Here is a 21,055-nt window from a genome sequence, read left to right as displayed (position 1 = left end):
ATTTTTTGCTGTCTAGAAAGGTTCAATCTAGTAGGTTAATAAGACAAATACACAAATGACCAAAAATTATATTTCTCCACTATATCAGTTATATTTACTTCAACTTTAATTTCTATGTAATATAATATTGCAATGACCAATATTATAAAGAGGTGTTCAAAGTATCTGTTTTGTAGTCCTTGGTCATAAGAAAAAGAAATAAATCATTTTATTTGAGAATAAATGTCAGAAAAACTGAACTTTTTCTAACTTTGTAATTTACTTAAGGCTTTTCTCTCTCTTTCTTTCTTTCTTTCTTTCTTTCTTTCTTTCTTTCTTTCTTTCTTTCTTTCTTTCTTTCTTTCTTTCTTTCTTCTTTTCTAACTGAGTTTATGATGCATCTCAATAGGAACAATTTGGAAACTGTAGGAATGAGGGAAAAACTCTATTCTGAAATTCTATGTGCCATTAGCAGGTAACACATTACCATACATGTTCTAGACAAGAAACTTGAAAGGATAACTATTCACAAATGAATCTATATTTCTCTTACTAATTAATAAACACCATGCTGTGAATAACTGGTGATAATGCACTACTAAGAAAAATCAATAAATTTACACTAAGGGTCAAAGTAATTGGTGTTGCAGAATAGAAAATGATGTATTGTGCATTGATCCTTTAGCAATCTTCTAACTAAAAAGAAGAGAGGAGAAAGCTAATTACTTTAGCAGGTATCTGAGAATGATAAGATTAAAACAAGCTAATTATATCTTCTTGAATAATGACTTACTTTGATGAAAGTAAGTTGAGGAAACACATACTGTGATTCAGGCAAAGAAATATTAGATTCTACTAATTACAGCATAATCCTGGTCCATTTAACTGTCCTTAACCTACTTTAAAGAAGCTTAAATAGAGAGAGCAAACACTATTAAAAAGAAATATATAGCGCATTTCCACATGGTATGCAAGATAAACTGAAATTCCAAAGACATTTGTGTATGTGAGGTTGGAATTAAAATTTATCAGGTAAAATGCCAAAAAAATTTTACCCTTTTTTCTAACAGCAATAGTTTAAAAGTAATTTTACTATATACATGTTGACTTAGCTCAGAAAATGTTAGAGAAATGAAACTATGTAAGCTGATCAAGTTTTGAAGGTTCATTTATGTAAATACTACTTCAGATTAAATTTTACAGACACATCACCAAATTTGTAGATATTTAGTTCTATTAATGCATTTTAATTTACATTTTCTCTCATATGAATATTTTGGAATTAATACTGAAAGCCATATAGCTGTAGAATTTGACCCCATGTTTGTTCATTTAAATGTCTTTGTTTTTCTCATCGTTGCTTGATTATCCATTGCTTTTCCCCCATCAAAATTCAATATATGAAAAGTTCAACTTAAGTCCATTTATATTCCTCCCATCTATAATATTAAGTAATACAAATATTAATATTAATATCACCTAATTTTCAGGCCATTAAGTGGATTAGAGTCAATATGAGTACTCACCTGGCATACAAAAGGTGTCTATAAACTGTGCAGGTTGGTGTAATTAATAGAATTATTAAAGTTACATACCTCCTCTGGTTCTTAAGAATAGTCAGTACCTTTCTTACAGTCAGAGAATGTGCAGTGAAGTTGGAAGACTTCCTGATTCACTCACCAGGGGTCTCTCTTGAGGCTTTTCATAGGCTCCCAACTTCTTTAAATCTGAGAGAATACCTGCAGGGATGGCAGAACAGGGAATCAGGTACTGGTAACATACAAACCTTCTCTTCCTGTATAGTCGGAAAGAAAATGTATTACCACATCAAGTAGAAGCAGTGGGAAAAATCAAAGTCTTCTACAAAGTTTGCATAACCTAACAAAGTAATATTGCTGGAAAAAAATTAGAGCAAATATATTCCTTAAAAAATTATCCACTACTCACAATAGATCGGAACTCATAATACCCCTTGAAGAAAAGGAATGATAAAATTAGAGGAAGTAGTAAGATGGAAAAAAACAAACCAGACCAAATCAAAAAACAAAACAAAACAACAACAAAAAGCCTCAGAGGAAAACAACAGTTTAGATTAAAAAAAAATTTAAAAAGGATTAAATACTTTATAAAAGATACATATTTATAATGCAAACTAAATAATGTAGAAACCCATAGATGTATAGTTCACATGTGAGAAACAATAACAGAATTCAAATAACCCAAGAAAAAAGATGATACAAAATTTCTGAGAAAAAAAATAGACCTGCATAACAGAAAGTGAAATCCTACCTGGGGAAAATGATATTTCTAGTGAAAAAATAAGAATAAACAGAAAAAGAGCAAATGTGTAACACAACAAATATTCCTTAGCTGAATAGAGTCCCAAGTATTCAGGAAACTGGGTCTCTTTAATTTTGGCAAAATCAATGAAATTGATTTGTATCTACAAACTGCTAAGACAGTGTAAGATTCTAAGAACAGAGAAAAAAATCTTCAAAAGACCTAATAAAAGATACATAAAATAATGTAAATACAAGCCAACTTTATATTTCTATGAAAAGTCAACTCTAAAAAAATAAATAACAAAAAATAACTTTAATGATCCAAGAGTTTTTTATCTAAATGTCTCCAGATATTCTAAACTTCATAGAATATAGCGACATAACCTCACTGTTACATGAGTTTTTGTTTTGTTTTGTTTTTGCTTTTGGCTTTTTTTTTTTCTGTTCTCTTTGCAACCAAGCTTACCAGTTCTATTTTTCTGGCAAATCTTAATTTTTAATAGTTCATGTGGTATTGTATTTAGATTTTTAGTACTACTATAAAATTTATGTAATCTAACTAAAATGCTCTTGGCCAAAATAGGTCAGATTTATATAATGACTTTATTACATATTAATCTAAGCTATAAAATTTTTAAAAAACTTGTGCAATGGTTTAACTTTGCAACTCAGCAAGACAAACTGAGCTTTATTTTCTCCACAGTATAACTTTTAGGGGAGTTAAATGATAGAAATTTCTGTATCTATTACATGGTGTGAATTTAAAGAAGGTCTCTGAGGGGAGATTATATACATACCTAAATTGTGAGTTCTTACCAGGATAATCTGCCAGAGGTTCAATCTGCTGAAGGATAAAGTGAATTTCTTGGCAAAAAAGGAGGAATCTGTCACTAATGAGTGAGACCTAGGACACTGATTTTATTTCTCTCAAACAAGAGGTGAAGTGAAGGTAGCCCCCAATTTTGTATAGGGGTTGCTGCTCTGTTCATAAGAGTCAACAAGCACTTGTTGAGTATTCTGATATAGTAATGATGCTGGATATGCCAAGATAAAGAGCATAATTTCTTGTTTTCCAGTGGTGATGACAGACAATTGACAGAGCATTAAAGTGTGTGTTACAACAGAGGTATTCACAGATTATTATGAGAGCCTGTAGGTCTGGGACCCAAACTACCAGTGAAAGTCCCAGAGGATGACAGAGATCATGAAAGCTGGCTTACCTTTCTTTGATGTGAACTCTATGCTGTTATCTTTGTATGTTAAGGTATATGAACTGGGTCACAAGATCCAAATTTGGAACAGGGAGAGTTAGTGAAAAAAAAAAAGTTTTGTTACCTTAGCTTTTTTTTCTGGTTTGTTATTCATTTATTTGTTCACTGCCTTTTAAAAATAGTATTTTATTAACATATGATTGACATACAAAAACTGTTTACAAATTTAATGTATACAAGTTTGGAGATGAGTAAATACCCATGAAATTATCACTAGAATCTATGCTGTATACATATCTATCATGCCCTCTTCACTTATTTTTTATATTATTATCATTATCATTATCATTATCATTACCTGAATTGGGTAGAAGTTAAACGTGGGTCCACATCATAACTGGCAGAATGCATTTCTGTATAATACATTTTATTTTTCTCCTAATTTACCCTTTGTTACTAATTTTAAAACTATATATTCTATGTAAGGTATGTGTAATGTTTTAAGTGTATTTTGTAATGAGACAGGGAATAAGTAGTACTTTAATAGTTACTATTACAAGCAAAGGAAAAATACAGTCATATATAAGGGAATCCTCATAAAGTTATCAGCTGATTTTTTGCAAAAACTTTGCAAGCCAGAAGGAAGTGGCATGATACAGTCAAAGTAGTGAAAGAGAAAAACATGCAAACTAGGATACTCTATTTAGCAAGATTAGCAGTTAGAATCAAAGAGGAGGTAAAGAATTCCTCAGACAAGCAAAGAATTCAAGAGTTCATCAATAATAAACCTATTCTAAAAGAAATGTTAGCGAGTCTTCTCTAAGTGAAAAAGAAATAAGAATGTATAGGAAGGGGAAAATCCCACTAGGAAAAGCAAATACATAATAAAAGCTGAGGATTGAGTACTTAAATAAGCTAGTACAAAGATTAAAAGGCAAAAAAATAAAATAAAATAAAAAGTAACTATAACTAAAAACAATTAAGGGATAGACATGAAGATCTAAAATATGACATCTAAAACACAAAATGTGAGGGAGGAGAGTAAAAATGTAGATCCTTTAGAATGTGTCTGAACTTAAAAGACTACCAGTTTAAAACAGATAGATATGGTTATAGGTCAACATACATGAATCACATAGTAACCACAGATCAAAAACCTACAATAGACACAAAAACTTAAAAGAAAGGAACACAAGTATACTACTAAAGAAAATCATCAAATGACAAGGGAAGAAACAAAAAGAAGAAATGAACAGAGAAGAATTACAAAAACAACTGGAAAGCAAGGAATAAAATGGTAGTAAGTACATACCTACCAATAATTACTTCAAAAATTAATCGACTAAATTCCCCAATCAAAGACATAGGGTGGTAGATTGGATTAAAAAAACAAAACAAAACAACAACAACACACACACACAAACAACACCCATCAATCTATATGCTGCCTGTAAGAGATTCTCTTCAGAGCTAAGGACAGAAGCAGACTGAAAGTGAAGTGATGAAAAAAACATATTGTATGCCAACAGAGATGACAACAAAGTGGGTTAGCAATACTCACATATTTGTTTTAAAATAGACTTTAAAATAAAGGCTATAATAAGAGGCAAAGAAGAGCATTATATAATAATAAAAGGATCAATAAAGGAGAGGATATTATACTCATTAACACATATGCACCCAATACAGGAGCAACTAAATATATAAAGTAAATGTTAACAGACATAAATGGAAAATTTGACAATAATACAATAATAGTAAGGGACTTTAACACACAATTTATCAATTGGCAGACCATTCAGACAGAAAATCAATAAGGCAACAGTGGTCTTCAAGGGTACAATGGACCAGTGGACTTAAAATTCCATCCCCAAAAAGTAAATTACACATTATTTTCAAGTGCACATGGAATAGTCTCCATGATAGATCACATGCAAGTCACAAAACAAGTCTCAATAAATTTAAAAGGACAGAAATTATATCAAGCATTTTTTTTAAACTAGGACTGTATGAAACTAAAGATCAATTAAAGAAAGGAAAATTAGAAAAGAACAAACATGTGGAGACTAAATATCCTGCTACTAAAAAAGTGGGTGAATGAAGAAATCAAAAAAAAAAAAATACCTGAAGACAAATTAAAATGGAAATACAACTTCAGAATCTATGAGATGTAGCAAAAGCAGTTCTACGAGGGAGGTTTATAGAAATAGAGGCATTTCTTAAAATAAAAAAAGAGAAAGAAAAGAAAAAATTAAAAATTTCAAATAACTTAGCCTACCATCTAAAGGAATTAGGAAAAGAAGAATAAACAAAGCAAAAGATCAGCAGAAGGAAGGAAATACTAAATACCAGAGATAATATAAAATAGAGAGCGAAAATAAAACTTGAAAAGATCAATGAAACCAAGAGCTGATTTTTTTGTTTTTGAAAAGATAAGCAAAATTGATAAAACTTCAGCCTGGCTTACCAAGAAAAAAAGAGAGAGGACCCAAGAAAACAAAGTAAGAAATGAAAGAGAATAGTTATCAATATCACAGACATACAAAAAAATCATAAGATAATATTATGAACACTTCTATGCCAAAAAATTGGACAATCTAGAAGAAATGGACAAATGTCTTAACACAGAATCTATTAAGATTGATTTACGAAGAAAGAGATGATTCCAACAGACCAGTCATAGTGGTGAAATTCAATCTGTAATAAAAATAACTCCCAGCAAACAGAAGTCCAAGACCCAATGGCTTCAGAGGGGAATTCTATCAAACATATAGAGAAGAAATAATATCTATCTTTCTTAAACTATTCCAAAAAACTGAAGAGGACACAACACTCCCAAATACATTCTATGAGAGCACCATGACCCTGAAACCAAAACCACAGGCATTACCAAAAAATGAAAAATACAGGCCAATAACTCTGATAGATACAGATGCAAAAATCCTCAACAAAATATTAGCAAACCAATCCAACAATATCAAGTGGCATTTACTCCAGGGATGCAAGGATGGTTCAAAATTTACAAACTGATCAGTGTGATACACCGCATTAAGAAAAGGAGGGATAAAAATCACGTAATCATTTCAATAGATGCAGAAAAGAATTTGAAAAATTCAATATCCATTCATGATTTTAAAAACTCATATCAAAGAGGATACAGAGGGAACATATCTCAGTATAACAAAAATCATTTATGGCAAACCCACAGCTAATATCATACCCAATAGTGAAAAGCTGAAAACCTTTCCTCTAAATTCAGGAACAAGGACAAGGGTGCCTTCTCTTTCCAATTCTATTTAACATAGTATTGGAAGTCCTAGCCACAGCAATCAGATGAGGAAAAATAATAATAAAAGGCATCCACATTGACAGGAAAGAAATATAACTGTCACTATTTGCAGATATTATGATACTATATATAGAAAATCCTAAATTTACCACCAGAAAAAGATTAGAACTGATAAATAAATTTAGCAAAGTTGCAGGAACCAAGATTAGTACATAGAAATCTGTTTCTTTTCTATACACTAATTATGAACTATCAGAAAAAAAGCAGAAAAAATTCAATTAAAAATCTCATAAAAAGAATAAAATACCCAGGAATAAACTAAACTAAGGAGATGAGCAACATATAGTCTGAAAACTATAAAACTTTGAAGGAGGAAGTTGAATATGATACAAGGAAATTGAAAGATATTTTGTGCTCTTGAATTAGAAGAATTAATATTGTTAAAATGGCCATACTACTCAAAGAAATCTACAAATTTAGTGTAATCTCTATCAAAATATTCATGACATTTTCCCAGAGCTAGAATAAATAATCCTTAAATGTCAAAAGACTGCAAATTGCCAAAGCAATCTTGAGTGAAAAAGAATAAAGCTGGAGGTATATTCCTTCTTGAATTCAGATCATAGTACAAAGTTCCTATCAAAACAGCATGGTATTGGCACAAATACAGACACATAGAACAACAGAACAGAGAACCCATAAATAAACCCACATACATAAGGTCAATTAACCTACAACAAAAAATGCAAGAATATACAATGGAGATTCTTCAATAGGTGTTATTCAATAGGTGTTACTTAGGAAAATGGACATCCACATGTAAAAGAATGTGATTTCAACATTTCCTCACATTATAAATAAAAATAAATTTAAGATGGATTAAAAACCTAAATGTAAGACTCCAAATCATAAAATTCCTACAAGTGAATTTAAGCTGCATGTTCTTTCACATAAGTCATAGCAATATTTTTTACCTGTCTCCTAAGGTAAAATAAATAAGAACAAAAATAAAGTAATGAGACCTAACTAAACTTTAAAGCTTTTGTGCTTCAAATAAAACCACTTACAAAACAAAATGACATTCTACTAAATAGAAGAAAATATCTGAAAACTGATAAAGGATTAATATCTAAAATATAAAAAACAGTTCATATAACTCAACATCAAAAAAATCAAACAACTCAATAAAAAAAAAAATTGGCAGAACACTTGAATAGAAATGTGTCTAAAGAAGATACCCAAATAGCTAACAGACACAGTGAAAAGATGCTCAACACCACTAATTATTAAAGACATGTATGTCAAAATGATGAGATACTACTTCACACTTGTCAGATAGGCTATCATCCAAAAAAAGTGTACAAATAACAAATGTTGGGGAGGATATGCAGGAAAGAGAACCTTTGTATACCGTTTGTGGGAATGTATATTTGTGCAGCCATTATGGAAAACAGCATAGAGGCTCTTCATAAAACTAAAAAAAGAACTATCATATGATCCAGCAATTCCAATCCTGAATATATATCTGTAAAAATGAAAACACGAATTTGAAAAGATACATTCACCCCAATGCTCATAAAAATATTACTTACAATAGCCAAGGTATATACACAACCCTAGTGTCCATCAGTAGACAAATGATAGAGAAGATGTGGTATGCACGTACAATGGAATATTACACAGCTATAAAAAGAGTAAATTTCTGCCATATACAGTTATGTGGATGGACCTAGAGAATATTATGCTTAATGAAATAAGTCAGGGAAGATAAATACTGTGTGATATCACTTATTTGCATAATCTAAAAAAATAAATATATGAATGTATATAGCAAAACAGAAACAGACTCATAGGTGAGAAAACAAACTCGTGGTTACCAGTGAGGAGAGATGTGAAGAGAGGGGCAAGACAGGGATATGGAATTAAGAGATACAAATTACTACATATAAAATAGGTAAGCAATAAGGATAAATTGTACAGCACAGAGAATTAGTCATATTTTATAATAGTTCTTAATGAAGTATAATCTATAAAAATATTGAATCACTATTCTGTACACCTGAAACTAATACAATATTGTAAATCAACCATATTTCATTAAAAAATACATGTATATATATAATTAGAGATGGAAAACAATGAGCATTCCTTAAAGACTACTTAAAATGCTTTGAAATTCCATTTTCTTTCATAATAGTTTGAAACACTCTTTTGCTGGTCTTATAGAAAATGTGTTTATGATTAATATTATTTTATAAAGACTTTTATTTGGATTAGAAAAAGATCTTTGAACATCTTTTATAATTTCACTGTTCATATACTTGAGAAAGTATGTCAGAATATAATAAATTCATAATAATTAAAGTACTATCTAAATCTTCCCTACTATAGTCATGAGATCTTAAGAATCAGCAGCAGAGCCTGTTAAAACATGAATTTCCACCTCCCTTTTTGTGATTCTCATTCAGTGGGTCTCACATGGGCTCTGTCCTGATCAGCCAGTGTGCACTTGAGTGATTCTGAGTCAGGTGACCCACACTGCACACCTTGAGAAGTGATGCTAGGAAGAGCCTCAATAACCCTTTGAGAGAGCTTTTATCTTTCATTTCATATGTTTATGCAGTAGGAAGTGACAAGATTATACACACTGAAGGTTGGAATCTAAAGTTTTAAATATGATGATCTTTGTCCAAATGAGCAACATATTATTCAGCATCTCTTAGATTTGGTATTTGGATCTTTTACTTTATATAGATTTTTCTAAGATTAACACTTGTTTGTATCTTTCAAAATGATTTTAAATGTTTCTAGGATAGAATAATATTCTATTGTATTTTTTCTGTATCACTTGCTTTTGGCTTTGTTTATTTTCACCCTTTATGATTGATGGTATCTCACCTGTGGTCAGCATGGGCCATCAAATTTACACATAATGAAAATATGTATTTGATCATAACTGAGTTATTGACATCACTAGGTTGTGAGTGTTGTAAAATTTTGCTGTAATACAACACAATACAACTTCTGCTTTCATTCCTCAACCTCTGTAATAACAATCAGTTTTTCTGCAGGTGGAAACGCCATTTATTTTGCATATTTCTATACTGCAGTATTACACCATATCAAAATATATGAAACTTTTGTTTAAGATGAATAGGTGGTAAGATGTTTTACAAGGTTTATTTTTTCCATTGCTGCCATAATGCTTTGTTACAAAAAACAAATAATGAAAAAAAACATCATTAACACTAAAAAAAAGCACCATAAGGTTAACATGTTTGCTTTTACTGTGATATACTATATGTGATTTGGCATTATAACAGTACAAAAGCAAATGAAAAATAAAATAATGAAGAATTCTCTCCACTCTCATTGAGAACTCAAACAAAATGGAACATAAATTGCATAACACCTTTGCTAAAATCACTTACTTTGTTCTCAAATTAATTTTCCAGAATAGCTTTGAAAATGACTAAGAAAGATAAGGTTGAATATACAGACTTTCATTTTGCATCTTATGAATATTCTTCCAATGCCTTTTTTCATAAAACATAAAAATTTAAAGTGTTTATTCACATTTTCAGATCTACATTGTAGAGTTCTATTTTTTCATAGTATAATTATGTTCAGAAATCTGAGCTTTTGTCCACAAAGTGACAAAAAAGTCAAATAAGAATCTGACAATAAATATTTTGGTGTAATAGAGATAATTCAGGTAAACAAACTTAAAAAATAAATGAGTAACGTCTGCCAGAAGTAAGTGAATTAATACTTTAGTGCCATCACTCCTCTTGTGGGATGGCTCCAGGCTCCTTTCTTACGTGTTACCAGAGTTCTCACAGGATACAACTCCAATTGCCTTCAGTATCAATTTGCTTGACAGCATACACTTTGTTTGTTTGTTCTTATCTCCTCCCTGTCCATCTTTCCCACTTCTCTACCAGTTTTCCTAAACCTCATCTTGGATCTGCTTCTAGAAAACTCAAACTAAGACACAGAATGAGAAGCATAGACGTTGAAAGGATGAAGTACAAAAGACATATGCCTTTTCAAAAGGTATAGAATTATTAGAAAATGATTCAAATTCAAATAATTCAATATAACAGGTACTGAGAAGGTGGCTTATGGTAATATATGTAGCTAGAGAATTTGGGTACAGACTAAATAATGATATGCCTCCTATTTCAAACTAAGGAATTTGGGTTTTATGAGAAAGGCAGTAACTAATTTTAATAAAAGATAATTGCATTTTCCAAATTATGAAAAACATATTGATGTATTTTGGGGGTATCAAAACTGAGAAAAATGCTTTCAAATTCCCTTCTTTTGTCATGATGCACTTCCTTCTTTTTTCTACCAATCTTGAATGTGATACAAATGCTTCTTCTTTTCTGCTTGCCCTCTCTGCTACACTACATCATGGTTGGTCTCAGTAGTTAGTTGGCCAATATACTTGTCCATGGTTTAACAGTGTCAATGTAGAAAGAAGATATGAAGCTTATATCTATATTTTGCAGGGTATTAGTTTTCATTTTTAAATAACATGCCATTTCACCATATCCAAAGATGTGGGACTGTCCACATATTCGTCCTTAGTTATATCATTATTTAGGAACATGTTAAGTGCAAAAGCATAATGAAGTTGAGAGAAAACACATTTCTAAAATAGGCTTTATTGTGGTTCATTGTTTTTAAGCAGGGAAATTATATTTTCAATTTAATACAAGGCAGCAAACATACGGAAAGGTAAAAAGTGGAAAAAAGTGAATAAAACTTGATCATAGCTTTCTAAAACTTCATAATTGTGTGTGTGTGTGTGTGTGTCAGGAGGGTGATATAAATCCTAAAATGGATGAAAAACAATTTCAATATGAGATGAATTAAATGAAATTGTGGTTATTTATCATATAGAAATAATGAACTGAAATTTTCTCTGAGCTACTGGAGAGGCTATAAATTGTGCAAGAGACAAAAATGAGGAGCACCTGTTGTTTTTATTTGTCTAAAAGATGAATCCAGAGTCCTTCCTCAACGAAGCTGCCTGCTCTTTATTCAAGGGCTCTGGGTTGTGAAGTGATGCAAGTATGTAAAATTGGAAAAAGGGCCATGGATCTCTAATATGGTGTCAAGTCTCCTGTTTGCCAAAACTAGAAGGTTTTTTTTTTTTTAATTTCCCCTTTATTTTGGTGGCTATGTATAAATCAGATGAGGCCTTAGTACTTTGCCTGTCAGATTCATTCCTGGGAACCCCATAATTCATTGTCCTTAAGCAAGGATCTCAGTGCCAATTCATTCCAAGAGATGAGATTGTTATGATCTGCCCTGCTGCCTCTAAGCCACTTAGTCTCCTGATGACCAGGTTCTTCCATTAAGTCAAAGAAACCATGTCAAACAAAACTGTAGGTTCCAGTTTATCATGTGAGTTTCCTCCAGCACGCAAGAATAGCAAGAACCCATTCTAGAAGTTTTCATGAGGAATTTCCTTCTAACCGAAAACCTGATAATGAAAAAATAAATAAATAAATGAATCAAGCCTCTAAACCATAAGCCAGTATTAAAGGCCGCATTCCAGATCCTGTACAGACTGGTGGAGGAAGAAATTGCCTAAAGAAGTATAAAAACAAGTAGTGTATTTAGTTTTTAAACCATTTGAAAAGACAGGATGGGGTAGAGCTACACATAGATTCTTGGGCAGTAACTAACGTTGTACAATGATTAGTGATAAGGAAGATGAGGAAGGAATCCATAGATGGATACAACGGAATGGCCCAGAGTCTGAGAATATTCATTTCTGTTGTAAATTCTCACCTAAAGAAATGCCCCAAGGATGATATATAATTTTTTAAATTAATAGAATTACCAAAATAACCGATACTAAGTTATTTGCCTTTTCTGCCAGCCCAGTGGTACCAAAAAGATGGGTTCAAAAACAAAGCACCCATGAACACAAGGATTAATATTATTAATTCAGCAAATATTTATTGAGCTTCTACCATGTTCCAGACTTTGCTCCAGGCCTTGATGACACAGCAATGGAAATACTAAAAAGCACAAAACAACAAAAAAGTTTGTTCTCATGAGAATTGTGTTCTAGTGGTTAAGGATATTCACAGTGTGAAAAACACAAACACTTCCTGACCAAGTGTGAGCTCACTAGACTCACTGATGAGTTCTCAAACACTGAGCTCCCCAGTATTCTTGATATAGTTCCATACTGCCAGTCTTTAGCAAACTGATTATTCTAGACCCTTCCATCAGCAGAAGGACACAGGAATGTCTTCTTACTATTATAGGCACTCATTCCTGATTTGGATTTTTTTTTCTTTCTTACTCTTGCTAGAAACACTCATTAAATGATATCCTGCAAACCATAGTATCCAAATTACTTCCTAGTGTGAAGTAATGGGATAATTCCTTTGGAATTCACTGGTCTTAGCATGCACTTGGTTATTTAATGGTTATCTTGGTTATTTAAGAACCAATGGCCTTGCAGAATAGTGGAAAGGCCTATTAAATGCAGTACTGCTAAGGAAGAAAATATCTTGTGAAGCTAGAGTGTTCTTGGGACACGTGTTATATGCTTTGTGACAGAGTGTTATGTACGATGTGCATGTGTTCCAGATACAGGTCACAAGGGGTGAGAGTGTCGGGGAAGTCTCTCATGATTATATCTTGTGACAAGCTTTGAGACTCATTTGAGTGCCCAAGAGAGGAAGAATTTGGTGGACCCAATAATGATTCCACTGAATTTGGGATTTCCTAAAACTGGTCTAAAGTCAATTTGTACCCCTCATGCCACTGGCGAAATAAAACAAACAAGAAAAAGTAGGGTTATTATGATGGCTCAGAAAGATTCTATCTATCAAAGGGCAATAATGTTAATGCTGCACAGTAAATTTCAGAACGATTTATGGATGTCAACTAATGTGTTCTTTGGAATATTTCACTCTATAATCATGAAAGAAAAGGCAGTCTCTCACAATTCAGTTACCTTCAACTGATCAAACATTATAATTTGCACATGTCACTTTAACTAATTCATATATTAGCTCTATTTTATTATAAAGAGCTTACCCACCACAATGTTCCCACTACAGATTTAATTTTGCTTTCATTCATTTACTCATTCCACAAACTTCTCGCTGTACTAATTACCAAGATAAGGAAAGTTCTGATTCCCCAACGACAAATTCCTGCCCCCAATAAACTTACAAAGTTTAGTGCTAAGAAGGATGAATTAGAAAACAGTTACAATAAAACGTGGTAATTGATATATTAGATGTTGGGGCTCATGGATAGTCTGATGGGTAGCAGGCAGGAATGGAAGATGCCATCATGAAGAAGTGCTCTTGAGTTGTACTGAAACTTGTTGAAGATTAAGCACAAAATTTATTGTAGAGAAACTCTGCTTAGGGGAAGCAACATATGTCCAAAGATCAGAGATAAGAGATCATGGCATACTCTGGAAATTGCAAAAGCATACATTGGCTAGAGAGGAGGGTGTAGACAGATAATATTAAATTCATTAATACCCCTGTACAGATGACACAGTGCTCAAGAAATGAGTATGTGGACTAGAGAAGAAGGCAGATATGAAGTCCCTGAAGATAGCCTTTCTCTCTATACTTAATCTTATTCTTGAGAATTAAGGCCATGTCTTCAGGAAAACACTATGATTGACAGATACTGCCTATAAAAATATAGAAGACATTTTAATATATGAAATGTCATTCAAAATTAACATTGCATGTTTATCAAATTAACTCTCAAACAGGAAAATGCAGCGTTCCCAAGGAATGAGACGAGACACACAGCAGATAGCCTGATTGCAGGAAGAGAAAGGAAGACATTAAGAATGTTCTATCAAATGAACTATATTCCAAAGAAGGCCATTCGGACTGAGGTGTGCCTTAGCAGGGAGCACTGAGCTCTGAGTATCTAGAAATTGAGGACAAAGAATGGAATAAGACACAGATAAATGATTGCCCTTTTTATTATTGGGTTTGAGCCTAATTGTAACTAGTCCTCAAAATATATATTTTATACATTCATTTTCCCAGAGCTATTGTGAAAAAAGTCATCTATAGTGGCATGAACAAGCAAAGAGATAATTTGCACTAATTTAGGCAAAAGTACTTTGCAATATTTTCTTTCTAATGACCTGTAATTTTCCAATTTTGTTTTATACAAGTATTTAATTTTTCTTCAAATGTTCTTACACAAGTTTAATGTCCTATTTCTTAATTCAATAAATGTGCAAATAGTAAATTTGAACTTCATACTGAGAATATTATGAGTTTCAGGGCCTTTATTCATCATTTCCCCCAATGGATTAGTGATTAATCAATGCATGCTTATCACTTTTATTAACTCATTTCAGTGTCTCTTTAAGGGAGAGAAAGCTTTTAGTTGTGAGTAGTGATTGTTTTTCTCTTTAAAACCACACAGCAATCCTTGAATAAATTAAATTACAATCTTTATCAGTTTCCACATTATCTGTTGTAAACTGGCCAACAGAATTAGTCACTGTCTTAATGTCGCTGTTTCTTCTTAATGTGCTGCAGTGCCTCCATATAAGAAATACTTCAACCTTCCTACAACATGGATGGCCTTAGTCACAAACTGGCATTGCTTTTGCAATGCATATGGTTAGCTTGAGAAATGCCAGTTCCTATAACAAATAGACCCCCAAAATGTACATCTCAAATCCAGTAGTTTATTTCTTTCTCATACAACAATTGAAAGGGTGTGTTTAGGACAAGCAAGCAGACTTCCTACAAGTGTAATTCATGGACCTTTGGCTCCAGCACCCTCAGGAAATAAATATAGGTACAGGGAGGTAATCCAGGAATTTCCCCCTGTCAGGGAAGATGCCTTACAATGCCTACCCAGAAGCCAACAGAATTTTAATTGTATTTTGTTGTATCTGGTCGACAACTGTACATTGAGTATCTGAGAGTAGTGGGGCTGGGTGGGGAATATAGGGATGGGAGTAGATAAAAAACCTTTAAATCAACCTAAGATGACCCATATTGCAAGTTGATGGAGGTAACTGTGATGTTTGACACTGAACTGCATTCATAGAATCTGAAATTTTTGATTGTGTTCTTTGGAGAGAGGATGCATATTTTCTGTCTATGGAAAGTACAGCCTGCAAGATATTTGTAAGTAACTGTCGCAGAGATTGCTAAACCCTACCAATATCAACATTCCTCCCTTCTCCCTGGGTACACAGCTAGATTACACTTCCCAGTCCCTCTGTATTAAATATGGCCATGATGTTGCCAGTGAAATATAAATGAAAGACATTTGTGCCTATTTTGGCCAAAGCTTTGGAAGCATCACAAGATAAAATGGTACTAAGTTCTCTTAAAAATTATATGGAGGAAAGCTTCTCACCCATGAGCTATACCAATTTTAACTAAATAACTGAAAGATTAAGTCCTGTTGTATTAAGCCACTCAGATTTTGTGATTTATAAAATGCTAGCTTACCTAAAGTAAAATATGTATCAATAACAGACATGGAAACAAGACTCTAAGAAATTGCAAAGGATATTACCAGTGAAATGGTTTAGGAACAAGGCTAAGAATTAGGGTCCCAGTTGGACAGAAGAGAAACAATCTCATTGTCTCCTTTTTACATTTCTTCAGTGAGTTCCATTAACGACATTGTATAACAAAACCTTTAACATGTCTGTAAAAGCTTTCCTGATTTGAATCCTGCTTAAGTCTACAGTCTCCACCTACCTCACACTTTTACTAGTTATAACCTGACCACCCTGGGTTATTTTTCAACCACTTGAATGTGACAGTGCCCCGCCCCCTTACCCCATATATCACAGCATTAATAGATATGTTATTGCATGGAATGCAATATTCTCAATTTCCCTAATCATGACTCTAACTTTAGGTTGTAACTTAATGTTACTTCCTCCAGTAATAAGCCCCAGGCTTATTACTTTTTGTGACATATCTATTTTTGCTTGTGGAGCACCTGTGTTCTTGAGTTGTGATTGGTACTAAAATACATGAGCTATAATAGATTTCACTGAACATCAATTTATTTTGCTTTAAGAGAGGTAACAAGGTGGGCAAAATCACAAAGTTTATAACAAAGCTATAGGAGAGGCCTCATAACCCTCACGAACTCTACCCTGGGGATCCTACAGTGCTGAAGCATCAGAATAGGTGGGCTACAAACCACCTCATGATAGGAAATCAGTAAGCTGTGAGTCCTACTGGATTGTATATTTTACTGGTGCTGTATTCCTCAGAGATATGTGAATAGAATCCATTTTACAATGCAGCTGCATCTCATTAACACCAGTTATTCATTACTCAATAAATTACCTTGACAGTGTGGTACAGGTGCTTACTTATGTACACAGTATTCTCAATCAGATTCTCACATATCTTGGATCCCATATGTTGTCTATAGAAGCCTTGATTTCATATGGCAATGAGGATGAGCTCAAGGGTCACATTCTCAGGCTTCCACGAAGCTAAAGAAATGGCCTCAAAACCAGTCACAAGCACTTGACTTCTACTTAACAGAGTGAACCTACAATATGAGAAGACCTTGGTGTTGGCAGGAGGTGTGGGAAGCAGCCATGCTATATATCTCTAGAAATCAGAATGAATTCCTAGAGACCACAGATGCTAAGAGCAACAAGTGATATGGCACAAGAGGAAGATGTGATAAATATGGTTATGATCACAAAAGTCATCCTCACCTGGGTTAAGGATTTACTCTACGAAAAATGGAAAGTCATTGAAGGGCTTTAGTGAGTGGTGGGGCTTAATGGTAAGATTTGATTTTGAACATGTAAGTCCAGCTGCAGCATAGGTGCTTACATGAAGAAAGGAAATGCCAAGCTATGGGGACAATCTAAGGAAATGCCATTGTAAGGTAAGACTAGGGTAACGGATGAGGTGATGAAGAGACATGCATAAATTTAGGAGATAGTTAAATGGTAAAATTGTGAGGATTTGCTGAGAAACTGGATATTTTAATGGAAAAGGTATATGGTAGGAGTTAATTCCAAATGAATATTTTGTGTTTTCACTGACTCTTTTGAGAGAGCACCAGAAGATCAGTGTTGGGATGAAAATCATGGTTTTTGCCTTAGATGTGTTAGGTCTGAAGTGTTTTTGAGAAAGTCAAGTTAAATATCTGTTAGTAGGATGAAATCCACTGCTGGCTCAGAGGAGATCTGTGCAATGGGGCTGTGACTTTAGAATCCATGGACCCATAGATAGTAGCTGAAACCATGAACACAGATGAAATTTCCTAGAGGGTATCTTGAAAAGAGGAAAACATGAAATGGAAACAAGCCTTACAGATCTCCACGATATACTGGTCAGGGAACAGAGTATGAATTTGCAAAGAAATATCCATGAAGAATTAGGAAAAGCTGGAGTGTGGTGTCAAAGTAACCAAGAGAAGAGAACATTTTACAAAGAAATAGTTGAAGCCTGAGTAGCATACACTGGATTTAGAATTACGGAAGTAATTGGTGGCCTTTGTGAGAACTGATTCAACAGAGTAATAGTAGAAGTCAGTTTTGTTTAGAGCTGGTGTGTGAAAGAGCCAGTAAGAAAAGCCAACTTTTTAGAGTAGTTTGGCTAGAAGGGGGTGGAGGGGGGTGGTGTGGAACAGGGAGCTGGAAGAGTATAAGAACACAAGACAGACATTTTTTAACTATAAGCATAATTGATTTTGTGAAGTTCCTGAATAGGCAGGAGGAGCTAAAATAATTTTTAAAGTTTATTAAGAGATTGATATGAAGTTTCTAGTTGACTAGAGACAATTGTAGATGGCCCTAGGAGCCCATTTCCTACCCTGCTTTGGTTTCTTAGCAGAGAGCTGGCTGGGTTGAGCTAAGCCAGTCTGCAGAGAGACAGGGCCTTGGACTGATATCATTCCTGGCAGGCAAGATAAGCACCCTGAATGTACATAATTTTTAGTGTCGTTTCTGGGTATGGAGACTCTTTGATGATACATTTATTTTATTCAAATGTCCCTTAACCTCTTAGGCTAAGCTATAAATATGTAATACAATGGGATAGGGGTGGAGAGAGGCTGGTTCCTTCTTCAGGTGCCCATCCCACCATCGCCTTCCATCTCCAGCCTGCAGACTAGGGCAGTCCTCTGCTGGAACCTTGGCCATGATACATGAAGATCAATGCCTGGCTGATGCTGTGGAATAATGGAACCTCATGGGTCACCCTAATAAATTCTCTGTTAGATCTGTAGTACTAGAATTGTGTATCTGTGACCCTCTTGCATGACACTATTTCGGAATTTAACTGGAGCAGATAAAATCGTCAAATCATCTGTTTTATGAATCAGTTGAAAAATCCTCTATTAATGATAATTAGGAATAACATTCTATTATATTCCAATAGATAGACACCCATAAAATATCTCTAGAACACACATTACTACCACACACACGGCTAAATCTCATAAAGTCTTCAAATCTTTCTGATAATGGAGAAAATGAAAAATTCTTACATTTTTGACCAAAAGACAACAAAGTGAAGTGAAGTCTGTTCCATTTCCCACTTGCTGGCTACCAGTTACCCTACAAATTCCATAGGAAAAAAAACCCATGACTTCTAGAGCTGCTTAACCATATCTACAACACAACTGATATATCTCCACAAAGTTTGTATGTAACATAAGGCTCTGCTTGCTTTAAATTTTTGTTTCCTCTGGGTTGGAAAAAGTATTTCAGTTCCTTCTAATTGTAGAAGTCTACCTTTTTGGTTGCTAATAACATACATAAGAAATCATGTAGGAGTCATTAAAACTTAAGAGAGTATACCTGACTTACTTCTTTGGTAATTTTCCCCTCTTTTATCAGAAGCTCTAGAAAGGGTGGCGGGGAGATGTAGCATGTAATTAAAGTAATGTATAGTATCATTTTGTGCCAGAGCAATACTGGTAGCCACTGCATGTTTCCACAATCATATCCATTGAGTGGAAACAGAAATTTCCTTAATATGTACCAAATATTCAAATATCAGCAATGAAATATGTTCCTTTTGATCAAATGCCAACTGCATATTTGGGAATTTGTTATGAAAGCTGTTAATTGGTATATGATCAGACAGAAATTGCTTTTAAAATAATCTCTGGCACTTCTGTCATAAGTCATCATGTCACATGCAGCTCTATCATAGTAGTTTATAAGAAAAGAACATAAACATGACACAATTTGTCAATAAAATCCAATACAGTGGAGTATCATATGATTTGCCATAAGATTGAAGAAGGAAATCAACAACTTAGATTGCAGACTGATGGCCAATTGCCATAAGAACCTAACCTGACTTTTCTGTGACAAGAACTAAAATATTCTTAATGCTTAATTAAATGCAAACATGCTTTAGTAAGTATTTTAATTCCTTCAGTTGGCATGAATAGAATGCTTTTCCCTTCTTCCTAAACTAAGGGAATATAACACATATATCTTATTAATAAAAAATCATTAAAAAGTAGATGTCAAGAATAAACTATGTATGGAAACAAAATGTTTTATGCCAGATACCTGATGAAAAATTATGTTTCTCAAGGAAGTTTTAATTTTATCTAAATTTATAGGTGTGTTCCTGGGGATGGAGGGAAGTTAAATTATCACACAGAATTATGGAAAGAATTATCTCAATCCCTGTCATAGTGGAAGGCAAAGTGTTGTCTGTCTTATCCATTTATTTAGCTTTACTGAATATATAATGTTTGCTTTCTCTTTCTGGCTTAAATGAAGAGCTAACCCCAAATGGTCTAAAGAATGCTAGATCGTGAGGGAACGATTTGATGCAATATGTAAAACCTGTTACATGAAGTAGGAGAAAAGTTATTTTTGAAAGAGCATTTGAGTATAGATCTCCTATTTATCTGCTTTTTTTCAGACTATACACAGACTTTTATATAAATTATAAAAAGCGGTTCCATAGATGAAAGCCGTTTGTAATTTGTAGATACCATTTTCTTGTCAACTTGGTAGTCTTTCTCATAGCTGTTTCATTATTAGGCAAACCAATTAAGTGTGCTCAGAGTAAGCCACATATGCTAAGTATACAATTTGTATAAAATTCTAATCTGTTCATTACCTTTATACCAGTGATTTTTTTTTTCCTCCTGACTTGGAGTAGTGGGTTCATTTTTTTTAGTAAGAATTGTGTGTTAAAAATGGCATGTTGAAATCCCTGACATGAGAATTCTCAAACTGTCTTAACTAGATTTTGGCATTTAATAAGCTGTAAACTGCTGAAGCTATTTGCAGA

The 21,055-nt window shown here is 33.3% G+C and overlaps 1 long non-coding RNA gene across 1 annotated transcript; it reads left to right on the top strand.

The window, feature by feature from the left end:
- Positions 1-7,212: 7,212 nt before the first annotated feature.
- LOC116668726 lies at positions 7,213-16,293 on the top strand. Its single transcript, XR_004325967.1, has 3 exons — positions 7,213-7,302; positions 14,116-14,117; positions 16,283-16,293. It is a non-coding gene; the product is annotated as an uncharacterized LOC116668726 (long non-coding RNA).
- The last annotated feature ends 4,762 nt before the right edge of the window (positions 16,294-21,055 follow it).

This window comes from Camelus ferus, chromosome 14, assembly GCF_009834535.1.
Source record: "Camelus ferus isolate YT-003-E chromosome 14, BCGSAC_Cfer_1.0, whole genome shotgun sequence".
NCBI lineage: Eukaryota > Metazoa > Chordata > Mammalia > Artiodactyla > Camelidae > Camelus > Camelus ferus.
The sequence above is the reverse complement of the archived record's forward strand: the minus strand, read 5'-3'. Positions and strand labels throughout refer to the sequence as shown.